Here is a 21,261-nt window from a genome sequence, read left to right on the forward strand (position 1 = left end):
GATAATAGTGATAGTGTCATCATTGTTCTTGATGGTGCATGATACCTGCTGATCAGTGTCTGAAATAATATTACACTCAAGAAATTCATCACAAAATCTCCATATCTTATTGGAACAATTGGCAAATGCAAACTGAGTTCTCAAACCCTTTTTATATCTGTCAATTGTTGTTATTGACAAAAGGTTCTTGTATTGTAATAAAAGGTAAATTGTGTTTTCTTTTGAGGTCTTTAAGTTTGTCAAAGGCACCATTGGAATTGATGCCCCTAATGTTCTATGATAAGGCACTAATCATTTGGATGATAGTGCAGTGAATCCCTTGCTCCTTGTGGTTGTGTTAAATGTTTGATAGTGTGTTCTTCCTCCTCTTCCCCTACAAGATGTCCTTCCACCTCTAGTTGAAGGTTCTGCTCTAGGAGAAAGGTTTATTTTTTCAGTGATGTCTCCGAAGGCTTTGGCTATGTCGTCCTCTTTGTATTAACCTGTAAAGGCCTCATATAATGTATCAACCACTTCATCACTATCATCATCCTCACTATAAGACTGATACTCCTCAGATTCATCTTCTGACGCAGTAGCAGAGTCATAGTTAGAATCTCCATCCTCTATCTCTAATTGAGAATTAGCTACAAGATCTTCATTATTGTCAACATAGTCTTCATTTCTTTCACTTGTACTAATATGCTGGTTTTCTCTTTGTATTTCCTCATCTGGAGGGTTTGGAACCTATTCAGGTACATCCTCCTTTTGAGCAATATTTTTGTCCTTCCTGCTTTGTTCCTGGCTCTTGCGATGTTGTTTTTCTTGCCTTTTGGTCAAGATCTTTGTCACCTGATCGTTAACTGTCTCCTTTGATTTATCCTTGTTGCCCTTATCTTTGTATTTGTCAGCATTCTTAATCTCTTGGTTCTGAGTAATTGGTTTTGACTGGGATGTATGATCAACTTCTTGATAGTTGGCTCTAGTCTTATTTTTGGTCAAGTTCTTCTGCTGGTTTTGCTGGTTCCTCGGCTGGTGTTGCTCATTATCATTGTTTCTGTTAATAGCCCCACTGTCCACATTATTGTGTTGCAGATTTTTCTTTTTTCCATCATTTTTGTCGGTGACTTCCTGTAGCTTGTTCTTTTGATTTTTATTGGTCTCAGTTGGTTGCTTGATGATAGTTTGAGAAGTCTGTCCTTTGGATGTGTTTCCGGGATTTTGTTGCTTTACTTTGATCTATAGTTTCGTTGCCCGAGGGACGGTGGTTTTGGCTGAATACACCGAGTTCCCGGGTAATTTCAACAACATTGCCTCGCAATGCCTTCAGAAATTGCCCGCGTCGAACAATAGGTTCACCTACAATTGTGATGGCCACACTTTCAATTTCCTCGCAGAGAATGCATTTGGTCAGTTTTCTAATTTCTTTCCCATTCACGATCATGCATTCTATAATTGCTTTTTAGGCTTATTATTTTCTGCAATTCCTTTACTTTTCAACTCTTTATTTTTTTTAATTCCTATTTAACATAAAAGGCAACTAGAGGCATAGCCTTGTTGCATATTCTCTTCCTTTTTTTTTTTTTTTTTTTTAGGAAAAATAAATAAACTGTTTCATCAAAATATAATTACTTGGCGCTGCCCCCGGTCACGCGGGCGAAATGTGTTATATATTGGACTAACTATAGGCGATTTTGAAAAGAAAAAAAAAACTTATTTGCACCCGTATTTACATTACATGTTATTACTGAATCATAATTAATTAGGAGAGGAATGGGGAATATGGGTTGACTGGGTCTGGCTGGAGGTAAAATAGGTAGGATTTACTAAAAAGAAAAGAAAAGAAAACAAGAAGAAAAAGGAAAAGGAAACTTTAAAGTGGGGGAATTCGATTATGGTTTTCAGGATAGAAAAAAAGTAAACTAAAAAAAAAAGATGGAAAAGAAGAAAGAGCAAAGAACCAAGTTTTATTCATTTACAAACAAGGCAATTTAGGAATAATATACAACCTAATTTTAAAAGTTCTATATCATTTAATCGAGCTTAAAAGGCCTAAAGTTTTGACTTATGAAAAACTATTCCTTTTGTTGATTTTACTTTTCTTTCGACATGAGCGAATGTACCATAAATATTAGATATTAAAATCTCGAATAAGTCTAACTTATTTGAATTTGAAACTAAAATATCAATTTAGAAAAATTATTTTAATATACTTCTAATAAATGATTAAGAAGTAATGAGGAGCTAGGTTAAAACGTAAGCACATAGGAGTATAGGAATACTAGTAAAATGGTCCTCGCTTTGCACGGTTATTTCATGAAAAATTCGAGTGAACTTATAAATTAATGGCTTAATGCATATGCGACTTCTAAACTTGTCCCTTTTTTTCATTTTGGCACCTCAAGTAAATGTTGTTCCTATTGAACCTCTGAACTCGTCTTCAGGTGTATCTATCAGACACAATCCGACTTACTTAGTATTCCATCTTCAATGTAACAACATGCTAATATATGTTCTAATTTAATTATGTCATCTTTTAGCTAAGATTAGCAACAATTGAGAGGGAAAAAAAGAGTAGCTCTTAATTAAGCTGGCAGTGGAAGAGCAGAACCAGCAGAAACCGACACATCCATAACCTAAAGAATAACTTACCACATGTCTAAAGTATTACTCCACGTTCATTTTCCCAATTTAATTCTGCTTCTAATAAAAATCAGATTTAGGGGGTTTGATAGATATACTTGAGGACGAGTTTAGGGGTTCAATAGGATCAACACTTAGTTGAGGTGTCAAAATGGAAAAAAAGGGCAATTTTAGGGGGCCGCATATGCATTAAGCCTAAATTAATTTTTCGGGGTAAATTTACTCTGAGATGGAAGTCGAAGAACTTTATAAAATTGCATTCATCTATTATTTTTTCTGTTTCAATGAGAAATATTAAATTGAATATCTTCCCGTCACTCCTCTATTATAGTTTTCTTCCTTCCCTTTTCCCCCCTCTTTTATATTGTCACTTCCCTTATAATATTTTCTTCTTGATTTCCTTTCTATCCCTCTCTGTTACTCCTTCAATTTACCTCATTTAATTTTGTCAATTGCGTGAAAATGTACATCATTCTATTAAAGTTTGACAGTTACTATATAAACATTTTAAATAGAAGATGAGTGAGTTCAAATATGAGGAAACGGAAAAGGGCCAAATATACCCCTGTACTATTGGAAAAGGGTCAAATATACCCCTCGTTATACTTTGGGTCCAAATACACCTTTACCGTTGAACTTTGGGCACAAATATACCCCTCCACCGTTAAAGTTGTCCACCTTGGGCATGCTATCCTACGTGGCAATGATATTTGATGAGGTGGATGCCACGTGAAATTGCCACCTCGTCACCCCTAACTCATTTATTCCTCCCATCTTCCAACACTAAAATTTCCATCCCTAGTAAGGGTATATGAAAAATCCGAGGTGAGGCTTAAGGAATAATGGTTGTGGATCATTAGCAGTTTTGCATCGTTAGCAACCAACCACCTAAAAACACCATTGAACCGCCACTGCTTCACAATTCTCAACCAACTCTCAACTAGATCCAGTCGACTCAGGCAATCAAAAGTCCACTTAAATTACCTATGTTAATAGTATTCGTCACATATTCAATAAAATAACGTAACAATTAATTATAATTTAATATACTCTGAAAATCATTCTGTATATTAATCATTATTCAACATATATATGGTTAAAGAATTAGGTACCATGTATATTCAAATAATATAATATAACAGACCAGTAGTAAATTACTATTTATACTAGGCATAATGGATAAAAAGTTTCTAGAGCTCTAACTATATGGTGGTAATGGTGGAGGGGTGGAAATTTTAGTGGTGGAAGATGGGAGAAATAAAAAGGGTTAGGGGTGATGAGGTGGCAATGCCACATGGCATCCACCTCATCAAATATCATTGCCACGTAGGATAGGATGCCCAAGGTGGACAACTTTAACGGTGGAGGGGTATATTTGTGCCCAAAGTATAACGATAAGGGTATATTGGACCTAAACCCGTCAACCGGTTCGGTTAAACCGGTTAAAACCGGAACCGGAACCGGTTCTCCGGTAGAACCGGTTCCGGTTAACCGTTTAAAATGTTACCGGTCCGGTTCCGATATTTTTGAAACCGGACCGGTTAAACCGGTTTAACCGGTAAAAATTAAAAAAAAAATAGTCGTTGGGCCTGTGTGAGCTGTCCGTTAATGGACCGTTGGCAACGGTCCATTTGCAAAAATGGTCGTTGCCAAACGGTCTTTAAATTAGTTTTTGGCCCCCCAACCCCCCAAACTTTTTTTTTAACACTTTAACCCATCTCCCACCCCTATATAAACGCTTCTTCATTTTCATTTCAATTGACTCTTCTTCATCTTTCTCTCAAATCTCAAATTCTCAATCTCTCAATTATAGTCACTTTGCAATAATTAGCCACAAAGTCTTATTATAGTTTTAACTTTCAATTATTAATTTTGCAATTATAATATTGTTGGTGAAGTTGGTGATTTTGCAACAATCCGAAGTAGCTTTGGTGGATTTGCAATTCTAGCCGCCTTCACTTTGTTGGAAATTAATCCGGCAATTTGGTACCTTCGTTCCAACTCTATCTTTATTTTTCGTAATTTAATTCTAGCAATTTATTTTTCGCAATTTAATTTACGCAATTTAATTCTAGCAATTTAATTTGTTGTAATTTATTTTCTTGTGTTTTATTTGATTGTGATTTAAATTAATTCTATTTAATAATGTCAAAGAGATTAAGACGTGGTGCCGGTAGTAGTAGTAGTGGTAGGGGTAGGCTTAATGAGGAAACATTTGTGGAAGAAACACCAAATTTAGGTATTGATGTTGGTGGAAATAATCCACTTTTAGGTCATGAGTCAATGCAACAACATTTTACCGACACTTTTAATGAAGACTCATATGATGATGATGATGAAACACAACCCCCCGAAAATCCCATAAGAGATACATGTCCTGCCCAATCACATACACAAGACAAACCGCCTAGAACTCGTAAGCCAACAGCTAAAGTTTGGAAATTTATGACTAAGAATAGGGAAAATCAATCAGCTACATGTACCATATGTGGACACGTATTTAGTTTTAAGCAAGGAACTGGTAAGGATGGTGGAACGGGTACACTAAATGCTCATATGAGAACCAAACATATGGATGTTTGGGGAGAGCAAACGGGTTCAAATGTGGGGGGGGGGGGGGGGGGGATTCAAATGACGACAGACCCACGAACCGGTAGAAATTTTAAGTATGACAAGAAAAAAGAGCGTGTAGAAATAGCTAAAATGGTAGCTTATGATTGTTTGCCATTTTCCTTTCCCTCAGGTTTGGAGTTTGTTACTTACATTCAACGTTGTTATAATCCGTTATTTGAGGGTATTCCTAGAAGTACTTGTAAAGCCAATGTTATAGATTTGTTTAAAAAATATAGATTTTATTTGCGCCATGTATTTAATTCTTTAAATTGTAATGTTTGTCTTACCGCTGATTTGGGTCTTAGTCTTAATAAGTTAGATTTTTTTGCTATTACATGTCATTGGGTTGATGACAACTGGGTTATGCAAAAACGAATTATAGCTTTTTTATATGATGAAGGAAAAGGTCGTCACGATGGAAAATTTTTAGCCGATTTAATGTCTACTATTATGAGATTTTTTAACATTTATAGAAAAACACTTTGTATTGCTTTAGATAATGCTTCTAATAATACAAATGCGATAGGTCTTATAAAAAGAGAACTAAACCCGCCGCTAAGAAATATTTTTCATGTAAGATGTAGTTGTCACATTTTAAACTTAATTGTTAAAGATGGTCTTGTGCATTTTGAAGATTCTGTTCAAAAAGTTAGAGATGCGGTTGCGTTTCTTTTTTGTAATGCTAATAGGGGAAGAATTAGAGATTTTAAGAATGCTTGTGTGGAAAATAACCTTAGACCTAAGAAAATTCAAGTAGAAATTGAGACTAGGTGGAACTACACTTACATTATGCTACAATAAGCATATGAGTATAGGATTCCCATACAACAAGTTCACAACAAATATAATATTAATAGTGAGGATTGGTTAACTTTTATGCATTGGGAAGATGTTAAAGAATGTGTTGACCTCTTAGAAATTTTTTATAATGCAACTCTTGCTTTTTCTAGACAATTCTATCCCACGGTAACCGGAATTTTAGCCTACGTAGCGGAAATAGCTAGAGTTTTACAAGAGTATAAATATAAACCCGGTTATCAAGTGACTATTTTTGAAATGATAATCAAATTTAAGAAGTATTTTTTTCCCATCCCAACTTTATTTATATTTGGTTCTCTTTTAAATCCTTGTTTAAAAGTGTCTTATACTAAAAATTTGGTTAATCAAATTTATACATTTTTAGAAATTGAAGAGGGAGTTCAACCATCTGTAGCTGAAGCCGAACTCGCTATTGATGATGAGTTTAGAAAAGTTTTTACTCATTATTCTAGTTTGGAAGAACATGCTACACCCGTTGCTCCACGCCCTACTACTTCTCAGAGTAGCAAAAAGGGCTTGTCGGGTTTAAAAGTTTTACATTCACAGCCAACTTCTTCTTCTACTGCAAACTTTGATGAATATAACTTTTATTTGATGCAGCCAAATGTGGATATCAAGGAACTGGATGACTTGGTCGTCTTAGCAGGTGGAAGAAGTACAAGGCAAGCTATCCGGTACTTTCAAGAATGACTCGAGATATCCTTACGGTTCAAGTATCAACCATGGCTTCAGAGAGCGCATTTAGCCAAGGAAGACAGCAAATTGGAGACCATAGACATTCATTATCCGGCTTTAGCTTGCAAGTACTAGTGTGCATTCGCGATTGGATTAGATCGGAGCGACGCAACCAAAACTTAGAAGCGGAGGAAGGCGAAGAGGAAGAAATTGAAGATTTGATAGCTAGTGGACAGAACCAAATGGAAGACTTTGAAGATATTTCCATGACTGAATATGATGTGGGGGAAATTAACAAAATGGTTCAAAATTGGTGATTTTATTATTCTACTATTTTTGTACAACTCATGTATTATTTGCAAGTTAAAAAAAACTACAACTTTCAAATAAATGTTATCCAAGAATGAATAAAATATATGGCTCATTGAGCTTTCTTCTATTTACTTGTGTTCATATTTTTACTTTTATTAAGTTAGGAATATACCTAAAATATACTAAGAATATACTTGTAATGTATAGTATACTATAAGTATAACTTAAACATATATACATTAATACACACACACACACATATATATATATATGTAAGTTATACATATATAATGTTATATATAACTTAAACATATATATATATATATTAAGTTATATACATATATATAAGCTATATATAACTTAAACATATTTATATATATTAAGTTATATAACCTAAGTATATTGATATATATATTATATATATATATATATAACTTAATATATATATATATATATATATATATATATGTATATATATATATATATATGTATCAGTATATTCTTAGTATATTTTAGTTATATATATATTAAGTTATATACATATATATAAGCTATATATAACTTAAACATATTTATATATATTAAGTTATATGTATCAGTATACTATATATTATAAGTATATTCTTAGTATATTTTAGTTATTTTAGTTATATATATATATATATATATATGTAAGTTATACATATATAATGTTATATATAACTTAAACATATTTATATATATATATATATATATATATATATATAAAAGTATATTCTTACTATATTTTAGGTATATATATGTATATGTATACGTATATTCTGTATTGCTGACTTGCTGTTAGCCTGTTAGTCAGTAAATATTTAAACTTTACTTATAAACTTGTATAACATATGTAAATATACCTACAATATACTAATAAATACCATAATATATATATATATAATACAAAAAACAAAAAAAAAAACATGTTTTGGACACTTTGAACCGGACCGGTTCCGGTTTGAGTTTTCAAACCGGTAAACCGGAACCGGTTAAACGGTTCCAGTTTTTTAACCGGAAACCGGCCGGTTCCCTAACTGGTTACCGGTCCGGTTCCGATTAAACCGGTTGTCAGGCTTAATTGGACCCAAAGTATAACGAGGGATATATTTGGCCCTTTTCCAATAGTACAGGGATTTATTTGGCCCTTTTCCAATAGTACAGGGGTTTATTTGGCCCTTTCCTATGAGGAAAAATGCAAGAAAAAGGACCTTAATAAATACAAATGACTCAACTTTGTAGGTAAAGAGTAATCTGATGTAATTACAGAACTATTATTCTTTTGGAACAACATACTACAACCCAAAATATACTAACTCACGAAATCATACGACAACACATAGGCTTGATTAGTAAGCACAATTAAAGTAGATAAAATGATAAAACTCAGACCATTTGCTAGAGCGGGGCTGAATATTGATTTAATTCTATATAGAGCACTACCAAAAAAAAAAAATTAGTTGGCTACAAACGTCGTCGCTAATCCATCGCTAAATTGCTCATAGCTAGCAGAATTTTAACAATCCGTTGCTAAATAGGATTATTGACGGATTTTGCTATTTAGCTTACATAATTTATCGGTCTCTAATTCCTATTCTTTTTGTAGTGTAGTGGTTAAAGCATATGAAGAATCACTTATATTAGTACGTTTAAGTCTTATATCTAGTAAATAAATAATAAATACACAATTATGAGAGAAGAGATGAGGACAGAACAATACGACAGAAAACTACTGTACATTTCAGAAAACAGACCTCAAGCATGCATTGTCTTTTTGTTTCTATGTGGCCGTTGCTGCGTTTATTTTTGGCCGGAGAGACAACAAAAGTATTAACAGCTCCCAGATGACCTTTGTAATTTTCGCTTCAAAGAAACTATCAATGCACTCAGATTGGTAGGAAGTCATTTGCAGAAGAAGAGAAGGAGAGATCTGAGGAAAATATAAGGATGTCAGGGAGGGGTATTGTAATCGTGGAGTATATATATCTTGAATATGAGTAGATTTTAAACAGAAAATAAGGAACTAATGAGGAACGGAAAAAAATAAAGGAAGAGTAAATGCTATTAATTGGCTGAACGCCTGGAGTAGGAAGAGCAAGAGAGTCCAAAGGCCAATTACGAAAACTAATGAATTGATCTTTATTTTCTTTGTATTAATATGGTTGTTACAAAATTTAATGAAACTCAATAAATAGGTTAGAATATGTTCATTCTTTAATTAGATAATAAGGAGAAAATAGAGAAAAATGTTTTAAAAAATGAGATAAAAGATAACTATAAATGCTGGTCATAGAGATGTGTCACATCATCTTGTCTATGTCTAGCTTTATATTATATATATATATATATATAGATTCCACATCATTTAACATGTATACTTATCAGGTGTCTGGTTTAGTAAAGAAAGAATTCGAGTTAATGAATGCTAATTTTTGCGTTCATGCAGTAGTAGACTAGTAGTTATTGTAATTCGATTGAATTAAAAGTAGAATTTATTGCTTTTTAACGAAGAAAATAAAAGAAAAATGCAAGTTGAAATTGATATCCTACTCCGACAAGAAAAAGGTCAACTTTAAGAATCCTTTTCCCACAAAAATACTGTAGTTACGTTGCTTGCTTATATAAACCCGTACATTAGTCAGGCCATGGAAATAAAAAATCAGTTGATCAAGCCAAAAATCATCAGGATGCCTAATAGTAACTTACCCTATGATATCACCACCAACATACTTCTAAAACTTCCCGTCAGATCACTTTTACGGTTCAAATGCGTTTGCAAATTATGGCGTTCTCTAATTGAAGATCCCCAATTCATCAAGTTTCATGGCGATATGTCCAAAAATGACATGCATCGTAACAAAATCTTCTTGATTGGTGGTGAATGTGACTACAAGGACGACTATTTCTACTCGGTAGACGTTCCACTTCAACATGATTCCGTTGCCTCTCTTCTGGAACCTCCAATTCCAGGAATCAATCAATTAAGTAGAGTATGTTTTACTAGTTCTTCCAGTAATGGTATAATACTTCTAGTTTTCCATTACGATTTAATCGTTTTGTGGAACCCGTCCATCAGAGAATCAAGAAAAATCCCTAGTCCAATCCTTAAAAAGAGGCTACGGAAGCGGTTCCCTGCTATTTATGGTTTTGGCTACATTTCCTCTACCGATGATTATAAAATTGTTAGAGTAGGAAAAAAAGATACCTCAGCTGGTTATTATGAGGTCGATCTGTTTTCCACGAGAACGGACTCGTGGAAATTGATCGGCAAGTTTCCTCCGAATAACTTTTTCTTTGAAGGAGACATTGTTACAGTAGATGGGATTGTTTATATGATAGCGATGACGTATTGGTCTATGAATGAATGTACTATATTAAGTTTTTGTTTGGAGGCGGAACAATTTCAAGAAGTACTCTTTTCGGATCGGGAGTCTTGGTGTAACTGGTAAAGTTGCTGCCATGTGACCAGGAGGTCACGGGTTCGAGCCGTGGAAACAGTCTCTTGCAGAAATGCAAGGTAAGGCTGCGTACAATAGACCCTTGTGGTCCGGCCCTTCCCTGGACCCCGCGCATAGCGAGAGCTTAGTGCATCGGGCTGCCCTTTACTCTTTTCGGATCGGGTTCAAAGGTTCCAAGATCCAGTTTTGTATGTTTTAGGAGAAAACCTGTGTTTGACTAGGTTGCACGATAACTCGAGTCGCGATTTTGAAGTTTGGTGTATGAAAAAGAATGAATTAATGAGCAACCCATGGAGTAAGATTTTGACGATTCCATCGATGCACTGCGGACGTTGCTTGAGGCCTGTGACTTTACAAAGATTAATGTAAACATAGTGTTTCTGAGGAATAAAGGTTATTTTCGAGGCCTATAATTCAAAAAGACGTGAATTCAAAGTAGTTGAAGTCGTTGGGCTTGAGGTACCACTTTTACTTCAATTGGCTTGTATCAGATGCAGAAAGTTTGTTTTCTCCTAAACGGGGATGGATACAGAATTTCAAGAAGATGAATGCACAACTACAGAAAAAGAACAGAAATCTCAATGAGTTCAAATTTTGAGAACAAACCAAACAAAAAGGATAAAAAATAGATACATAGTGTCTAGTGGCTCATTGTTGAATAATAAAATGGATTTACCTAGGAAGTCTAGGAGAAAATGTAATGAATTGTTTCAAGACCGACTCGAGAAAAGGGTAAAAAATACCCCTCTATTTTGAAAAAAGGGCTAAAAATATCTTCTGAACTTATTTGGGTCAAAAATACCCCTCTCATCCTTAAAGTTTTCAAATATACCCCCGTCTTGATGGAAATTATTCCCCCAAAATAACCTGAAATCATTATTTAAACTCGTTTCATCATTTAAACCCCATCCAACTAATTAATAAATCATAAGATACCCTCGTTCTCCCAATTCCCTCAAACTTCAAATCTACGTATTAGGGGAATAAGGGGATCATATGAGTTATTATTTAGTTGAGTCGGGTTTAAATGATGAAGCGGGTTTCAAAAATGATTTTGGGTTATTTTGGGGGATAATTTCTGTCAAGGCAAGGGTATATTTAAAAACTTTAAGGATGGGACGGGTATTTTTTACCCAAAATAAATTCGAAGGATATTTTTAGCCATTTTTTTCAAAGTATAGGGGTATTTTTGACCCTTTTTCCCTAATTAAAACGCAAGAAGGGACACCAGAAGTGCTCATCCCGTAAAATTTGGGTGCTCGTCTATTATATACTTCATGTACCTTATCTTTTGTATAAGCTACTTAACAATTGTTGACGAATTAATCAATCAATCCGTTGTTGTTGTTAGCCAAAAAAGAGGACATGAAGTGCTGTGTTGATCATCCCGAAGAAAATAGCAAACTCGTTAAGGTGAAAGTTCAAGTTTGTCTTACTTTTCTCCTTTTGGGAATTGTTCGAATTGTATTATTTTAATTGATCGTTTAGTAGAATACTGCTATCATTTTTCAAAATTCATTGTTTCCTATCAAATATTTCCAAATGTTATTTATGTTAAATATCTACCATCACACAGGGTGGTTAACTATACCAAACAATTTAACTTTATTAGTTGAAAAATAAAGAGATCACACAATTAAGTGATAAATATGTATATGCAAGATGGTACCTTACATTTATGAGTTTGGAATAAATGCTGTGCCTGAATAAATTTTTACCGTTATTTAGCCACATCCTACACAACAAATATTCTAGGCAAAATAATCGTCGACAAAAGCAACATATGAAATTATTATATACTCCAATCTTATGCTTGATTAAAAACATGAATTCCACGAAAGGGAAAAGTACAAAGATTAGAAGTATATTATAAATAGCCTTTGTTTATGTTGAGTATGCATACTTGACTTTCAGCTAATGTCTTCGTGCAGTTTCTATCTGTTTATTCCTGTTAACTCGAAAGTTCTTTTTTAGTAAGTGTAGTTGCAAATTGAGAAAGCAAATAGGTGGAGTGGACATTTTTTGAGTAAGCACTTGTCAATAGAATTTGAAAGAAAAACGCATTCATTTTCACAGAATCGAATAAAGGGAAGGTAAGAACAATGTGTTGTTGGAGTAGAGACCTACTTCCATATCCAGGCACTTCAATATGCAAATGAACATAATACAGCTGTTAGGAGTATTAATAATTTTTAACGATAAACAATGAAACTAAATAAAATAGACTTTATACGTTTTTTTGGGTGGTAATAAAGACTCATTAAAAAACTAGGGAATATTATAAAAGCACAAACAATGATTTGTATCATGGTACCTGGCCAATCATTTTAAAGGGAGCAAATTACATAGATAGGTGGTACATCATAAAGTACTGGGTATACTGGATTATCAATTATCCTCATATTCTAAGCTTTTGCTTACCCTCTTTATTCCAAATTAAATTGCGCCAAACATTTTTTTTTTTTGACTGATAATGATAATAAAAAGTAAATCTTTGCGACAAATATTAATTAATAAATATACCAGTAAAAATAGTAAATAATCTGCTATTAGAGGTTGAATTATAATGACAGTGTAAAAATTACTTTTTACACTAGCTATTAGATGGGGTGTGCAAATTTTGGTTTAACCGATAAACTGAAACAAAAAAAATGCACATTAATTAGTTTATAGGTTTTGGATTATCGGTTTAACAGTTTTTAAACGGCTTTTGTTTTTTTTTTTTTTAATATTGACCTATCAGTTCGAATATCGGTTCTTTGAGTTTACTTAACGATTAAAATGATAACCCAATAAGGACATAAGGTTCTATAAAATTTACTTTTCTTTGGAATTCACTATTCCTAATCTCCTATTTCCCTTCATAAGTTTCTTGTGCTTGACTATAGTACATCGTAGTTGTTATAATTAAACAAATTTATATGATTCATAATTTACCTGAGATTTTCTACCTAGTGATTATTATTGTTATCTCTCCAAGCAAGTGAAGTTCACCCTATTATGTACCATTCATTTTGTAGCACTAGATTTCCTGATACAACTTCAACTCAACTGAAAGTAAATCAAGGAACTTAGTCCATGTCAATGATTAAAGGTGTGATTTTGCATTAGTTGTTTGCTCTGGTAACACATGCTAATGTGGAAGTCAAAGACAACTAATTTGGCTTAGAGGTTAGCATTGTTGAAGAAAGTTCATATTAATGAATGGAAACAAGATGGGAAATAGAAAATATCTAGCAGAGCAGGTTGATCGTTAGCCCTTACAAGACTTTTTTTAATTGATTACAGTGATAATAGAATCGTTAAAGACTGCTAAGCGATTAACTGATAACAAATAATTAATATCTTATATGGCTAGCATGTTTACAAATAGATAAACCGTACCAATAACATACAAAACTGAACAGACGATAAGCAGCCCCTACTATCAATACATACAACTTAAATCTTTTATGCATGGGTTTAGCTAATAACGGTGCATGGGTTTAGCTAATAACACGGACAATATTAAAAAATTACACTATCCGATTAAACAGAAAATATCTATAAGTAATTCTCCACTAAATTTTTTTTGAAAATAAGGAAGGTAACTTGTTACAACACGTGAATATGACCTGATAGTGCAAACAAAATTGTACTATTAGTATATACAAATTAAACTCTTGTTAATAATATTTTGCACTTCTTGTTAATAATAGTTGGATCTAATTACAAGGAGAACGAACTACAATATATAATAATTCGAGCTCTAATAAAATCTTAGGGGTCGTTTGGTTAATTACTCGGGATTGCAATGATGAGAGTATAAATTATTGAGATAATGGTCAAAAACACACTCGAGGGTATCACCTTTTTACGAGTTTTTCATCTGAACTATCATGTGTTTGCATTTCGTACCTGAACTATCACCAACTAATGATTGTTTTAGAATGGTTATTTCTCATAATTGCTCCTTGTGATGCAGCGAAACCATGACAATTAGAATCTCAAGACGCAACAACATCTATAATGCAAGGAATAACAAACTTATATCACAATGTCATTTTCTTCGTTATTCTGATTTTGATTTTCGTATTATGGATCTTGGGTCGCGCTTTATGGCATTTCCACTATCAAAATAATCCAATCCCGCAAAGGAAGATCTCAGAATTTCACGCCTACACACGAAATTCCACTCTCCTCTGTCTCACTCAAGTGAATTAGTTTCGAGAAGATTCCGCCAGTTTTGGTTGCTTTCACTTTCAACTCGATTTATCGCCTACATGCCCGATCATTCCGAAGAACACTTGTCTCCTCCCACTTATCCCTCCCCCCCCCCCCCCCCTCCACCCCAACCCAGTCTTACCACTTTCTTTTCTTTCTCTTCTTCCATAGCTCCTAGACAACTACACAGGGCAATTCTTGATATAAGGGCTTCAAATATATACTTGCAGGGCGTTTCCACCACCTTTGAAATACCTACTGTAAGTTAACACCATGTGTAAGGGGTTTTGAAGGTTGCTTGCAATGGTTTAGAACTTGAAGCTATTGTGCATAGGCCACTCTATCTTACGAGACCTTAACTGGTCTTTCCACGCCTATGCACTCGGAGTGTTGAGGGTTGTTATGTTAGCTGGTGTAACTGATTAAACCGGGCATAATCCATTCGCACCGGGAACACGAAGAAAATTTTCGAGATGTGTTTTGATAATTTCATAATTGCTAATCCCAAAATAAAAAAATTTAATACCAAATATCAGATAAAATATCCCACAGTTTATCCCAAAACTATAATATCTTAATCAACCAAAACAAACGATCATAAAAGGGAAATGAACACACAAACTATATGTACTTTATATTTCATCTCCTAACGGCTAAGAGTAAAAATCAAATTCATATTTCCCGCTTCTCTGTTCCACATTGCTTTCAAAAAACAAGAAACCGTAATCTCTTCCAAGAACTTGGATCTTCAACAATGGCCGAATGGAATGACATTTTGGGGCCTGGAAGCTTAAGCTTACTCAACGATAGGTAAATTAATGTACTCTTTTTCTGGTGAAATTTTACTCTATGCATGTAATAGTTGTATGTGAGGTACTTTGTATCTTGACAAATGGACTTTCTAGGCCCCACTTCTCAAAGCAATCAAGAATTACATAAACAAAGTTACTTTGCTCTTCCATTCAATTCTTCGTCTTCCTTCGCGGTTTCTCTCACCCTCTTCTTTTTCTTGGGTTATTTTTTCTTTTTTTCCTCCTCCTTTCTTATTTGCTATTATAATATTTTTCACTTTATATGGAATTTTGAAGTTGAAGATGGAGTTGTGTTTGGTTATGGTTTTTGCAAAGATATTTGATTGTTTGAATGTATTGAAGGTAAAAAAATATATATATATAATTTTAGGTGTTTTCCAAATTTCAAGTATAACTTTAAGTTGTATTAAGAATTTTTAAGTATAACTTTAAGTTATATTAAGAATTTTCATAACCACAGGTTGAATTTCGGATAAAATGAAAAAAATGGAGAAAAAGTGGAAAATTTCATGGCCAAACGGGTCCTACTTGTGTTCTATGTTGGTGTTGAGATGTTGAGAATCACACGAACGGAGTTACCGTTGCATTTTTTCTATTGCCTTGGGTGGGACCAGAAAAAGTCATTTGTCAAATAAATAATTGGGTGGGACCATAAAACGTCCATTTACCAAATAAAATAGTGCCTGATCCAATTTTCTTGTTGACAGTAGAATGAGAAGCTTGTAAACTTTTATTGATGATCAACTAGCAACATTCAATTACTAAATAGAATAAGTACAAAATTCTCTTTTACCTAAAAAAAAAAAAAAATCTCATCTTGACACTTGGACATAAGCCCCAAGTTATCAGTAGCAAACTTTATAGGGGAAAATAACACTGTATGATAATTTGAGGAAAATATTTATCCGGATTAGCTCATGTTTATTTTATACCCGAGCTAGCCATCGGCGGCAGCGATGGAGACGATGGCAGTAGCGATGGAGAAGAAGGAAGCAACGAGATGATGACTGCAGCGATGGAGAAGAAGGAAGCGACGAGGTAATTCTACTTGGGTACGCCGTCGTCGGTTTGGATACGTTGCCCTCACCGTCGCTGGTGACTGTGCACTTTCTGCTTATTGATAAAGGATTCTTGTTGTCGCCGTTGCCAGATCTAGGATTTCGGTAAAGTGTTTATAAACACCTCTTATATACTATTATACACTTTTATACGGTAGAAGTGTATATAAACACCTCTTATAAATTATGTATAAACCCCTCTTATGTATAAACACTCTTGTATAATATTGTATACTAGGGTAAAAGTGTGTATAAACACCTCTTATACATTATTATACACTTTTATACAAGGTTGATGTATTGTCTACAATAGGTGTATAAAGTTGTATAATGTTGTATACTGTGAAAAGTGGCTGGGTGTAATTTAAAAATATGGCCACGCAAATGTAATTTTGTATGTTGGATTTTACATTACTGAATTTCCCCTTTTTAGCTTCAAGTTATCTAGCCGCTAGATAGAAATTCAGTTGTCTAATTCTACTTGATAGTTTAGGCTTCATAGCACTTCGACAAATGGACTCTTGAATTATCAATCTACTAATCACCTCAGGGCTTCTTTGCTTTTGTTGGATTCCATAACAGGGACGAGAAATTCTGGATGTTTACCTACACACATATGGGCATCTTGTCCATACAGACATCATGGCGAGGGGCTAAGCGAGAGACCCATGACTCCACTTTTCCATCCCATGTCGTTTCTACACGGGGCTCCCCATCTCATGTCGACGAGGCGCGGGGTGTTGGTTCGCTCACGGCCTTTATGATCGTAGCTTACATCCTGATAACTTCCACACCAGGTGGTGTGGCGATGATAGATGCACCAGAATTCCTTGCTTCTTTGCACACTCTCAGGCTCAGTTGAGAGTTAGACCACAAGCTCGAGAATCCAAGTTCAGATTATCTGTTCCAATAGTTGTGTACGAGTCTGTTGGTGAGCTTCTCCCCTTGTAGGCTTCTCCTGGCTCTCTTTTTAGGAGGAATTGCTAAGGTAAAACAGCAATCTTAGGAACTAAAATGATTATACTTTTGAGCTTAATTTTGAGGATTTCGGTTGACCTCTGCTAAGCTCCAAGGTTGGGCAGGATTTTAGTTTAGGTTTCTCCACTTCTGTTTTTTTTTTGTTTTACCTTTTGCTTTTTAGGCTTATTATTTTCTCCATTTCCTTTAACACTTTGTTTGGAGATTTGTTACATATTGTTTCATAATGTATTGTATTGTATTGTATTGTAAGGTATCGTAGTGTACTATTTTGATTAACACAATGTTTGGATAGATTGTATCGTTTTACGTCGTTACATTTATTATTTATACCTTTGTATGAAAAAAAGATCAGTATCACACATCTTATAATACAATTGGGAGAGGATCTTTCAAGTTAATAAAATGTACTCCATTTATTGCAATGCAATACCTTCATTCTTGTTGTCAAAAATCTTTTTGGTAGTTATTAAGATTTAAGTAGTTTAATTCATAGTTCTAAAATATCAAACAAAGTTCTACTGTTATTTAACTAACACACTTTAAAATTGAAAATAATTGATATGATGTTTGAGTTACTTACGTACAACTTGTGATGTCCAAAGAATTTGTTGCTAGGGACAGGGTTTAATTAAAGAGGGGGGAAGAACAAACTAGTAAGCAACGTAGGGTTAGGGTTTAATTAAAGAAGGGGAAAGAACAAACTAGTAAGCAACGTTAATTCCTTTTGGGAAAAGGATTCTTAACAGCTTATCTCTTTATGCTTTCATGTCGCCTATTTTTGTTTTTTGAGTAGGATTTCAATTTTATTAACTTGCATTTTTTTTTCTTCGTTCAATCGCTAATAAGTTCTACTGTTACTTCAATTCAAATTATAATTACTCAATGAAACAGGAAAGTACGCAAAACTTCTAGGGCTAACTTAACTTGAAGTATTACAATATTAAATGAAACACTTGATATTTATAAATAAAATATAGGAAAATTTCAATAGTTTAAAAATCTCTAAGTTAACTGAAATATAAAGCTGGCTGAAAGATACGTATTGTGTACCAAAAAAATTGATACTACTCTCCTAATCATCTACTAGTCTAATAAAGTGGATTATATATATAATTGTTAACCATTAGATTGCAATTTAGTTGTCGCTATTTAATTTGGAAGAACGGCTATAAAATCTATTTTGTCCGCTCCAACTTTTCGCTTTCTTGATTTGCTAGAACTGGGGCTCTATGTCCAGTTTCTAGGGGTCTTGTGATGAACTCTGTATCTATTTCCCTGGTAAATACAAGAATTCAGTTACCAAAAAAAAAAAAAAAAACTTTTCGCTTTCTTGATTTGCTACTATACTTGTTAAAAAAAGAAGGAACTTCTAAACTAACAGACAATGCTAGCAATATTCTACAGAACGATCAACCTAAAGACATATTAAACAGTTGCATCAGAATTGTCAAACTTCATTTGGCGAAAAAAAAAGAAAAAAAATAAATAGTACAATTCGAACAATTTCCAAAAGGAAAAAAGTAAGACAAACTAATTATTTTCAATGTTTTGCAGCGTCACTCCCTTGACTTTTGAAACTTAAGCTTTCACCTTCTTGTATTAGTGCACTTATCTTGGATTCGCCCTTAATTATTAGAAAACAAACTTTCCGCATATGGTACCACCCAATTGAAATAAATTGGTACATCAAGCCCAAAAACAACTTCAACTACTTCAAATTTGTGTCGATTTGAATTAGACCTGAAACACCTTTATGCCTTAGAAACAATATGTCCCCATTAATCTTCATAAAGCTCACAGGCCTCAAGCAACGTCCGCAATGCATCGATGTAATTGTCAAGATCTTACTCCACTCATTGCTCATTAACCCGTTCCTCTTCATATACCAAACTTCAAAATTGTGACTCGAGGAATCGAGCAATCTAGTCAAACAAGGGTTTTCTCCTAAAACATACAAAATTGGATCTTGGAACCTTATAACCTGATCCGTAAACAATACTTGGTGAAATTGTTCCTTCTCGAAACAAAAACCCAATATGGTAGATTCATTATTGCTCATAGAAAAATCCGCTATCGCTATCATATAAACAATCCCATCTAGTGTAACAATGTCTGCTTTAGAGAAATTGTCATTAGGAGGAAACTTGCCAATCAATTTCCACTAGTCACTTCTTGTCGAAAACAGATCGACCTCATAATAACCAGCTAAAGTGTCTTTTTTTTCCTACTCTAACAATTTTATAATCATTGGTAGAGGAAACATAGTCAAAACCATAAATAGCAGGGAACCACTTCCCTTCCCTCGTTTTAAAGATTGGACTAGGGATTTTTCTTGATTCTCTGATGGCCGGGTAAATTCCAAGGGAAAACTAGAAGAAGTATACATTACTGCAAGAACTAGTAAAACTTACTCTACTTAAGTGATTGATTCCTGGAATTGGAAGCTCAAGAGGATAGGCAACAAAATCATGTTGAAGTGGAGCATCTACGGAGTAGAAATAGTCGTCCTTACTGTCACATTCACCACAAGTTAAAGAAGATTTTTTGACGATTCACGTCATTTTTGGACATATCTCCGTAAAACTTGATGAATTGGGGATCTTCAATTAGCGAGCACCATGATTTGCAGACGCATTTGAAATGTAAAAGCAATTTCACTGATGATTTTTTGTTTTTTTGGCTCATAAAAGCAAGATCTGAAAAGAGCGGATCAACTAAGATCGTGACTGAGGGGGACTTGTTCTGTGACAAGCAAATGATGACTTCACATTATTTTTTGTGGGAGGAGGATATCAACTTCAACTTGTATTTTTCTTTTATTCTTCATCAAAAAGCAAAGGGTTCTACTCTTAATTCAATTGAATTACAATAATTACAACATGAAATATGGTACCTTGACATAATACTGTGTGCTTACTTTGTAGCCGAGACTTGATTCTTTGCTCTTTCTTTTTTTTATTTTCCATCTTTTTTAGTTTACTTTCTTCCCTGTTTGCCTGAAAACCACAGTCGAATTCCCTCCTTCTTTAAAATTTTCCTTTTCCTTTCTTCTTGTTTTTTATTCCGTTTTAGTGAATCGTACCTATTTTACATCCAGCCAGACCCAGTAAACCCAAATCCCAATTCCTTCCCTAATTAATTATGATTTAAAGATGATATTAATATATGTAAAAATATGTGTCATGTGTTTATTGAATTAATATAATTACCAGGTTTAAATATTTTTATTTAAAATCCACAAATAGTCAATCCAATACAATACATTTCACTTGCGTGTCCCCAAAAACGATTGTTCATCTGGCAGTCGCTTTTTAATTTCCAAAAAGTAATTATGTTAATAAGTCATCTTTGATTATTGGTCAACTATTATATTTAAAGTTTTTTTTTTTGATAATTCAGTATTTATATATACATGTACGTAAGAGGGTCCTCTGCTAAAAGAAATCACAATATTGCTTGTGAAACATCAACGCCACTACTATATGGTAGCCTCTAACTTTATTTATTTATTTATTTATTATTCTATCTGTTCGAGTTCTGATTTAATCGAACCCAATTATAAATATTAAACATTGAGTGAGTTAGAAGAAGAAAAAACCCTTTAATTTGATTGAAGTAAAACCAATCCCTGGTATCTTACTTCGCTCTTGTTGGACTCATTTCATTTTACTAGTATAGACACAAATA

The 21,261-nt window shown here is 33.7% G+C and overlaps 2 pseudogenes; one reads left to right on the forward strand and one right to left on the reverse strand.

The window, feature by feature from the left end:
- Positions 1 to 9,707: 9,707 nt before the first annotated feature.
- Positions 9,708 to 11,118, forward strand: LOC132611645 (putative F-box protein At3g16210; annotated as a pseudogene).
- A 7,590-nt stretch (positions 11,119 to 18,708) lies between these two features.
- LOC132610734 (F-box/kelch-repeat protein At3g23880-like) lies at positions 18,709 to 20,870 on the reverse strand (annotated as a pseudogene).
- Positions 20,871 to 21,261: the final 391 nt, after the last annotated feature.

Source organism: Lycium barbarum, chromosome 9 (assembly GCF_019175385.1).
Source record: "Lycium barbarum isolate Lr01 chromosome 9, ASM1917538v2, whole genome shotgun sequence".
Lineage (NCBI taxonomy): Eukaryota > Viridiplantae > Streptophyta > Magnoliopsida > Solanales > Solanaceae > Lycium > Lycium barbarum.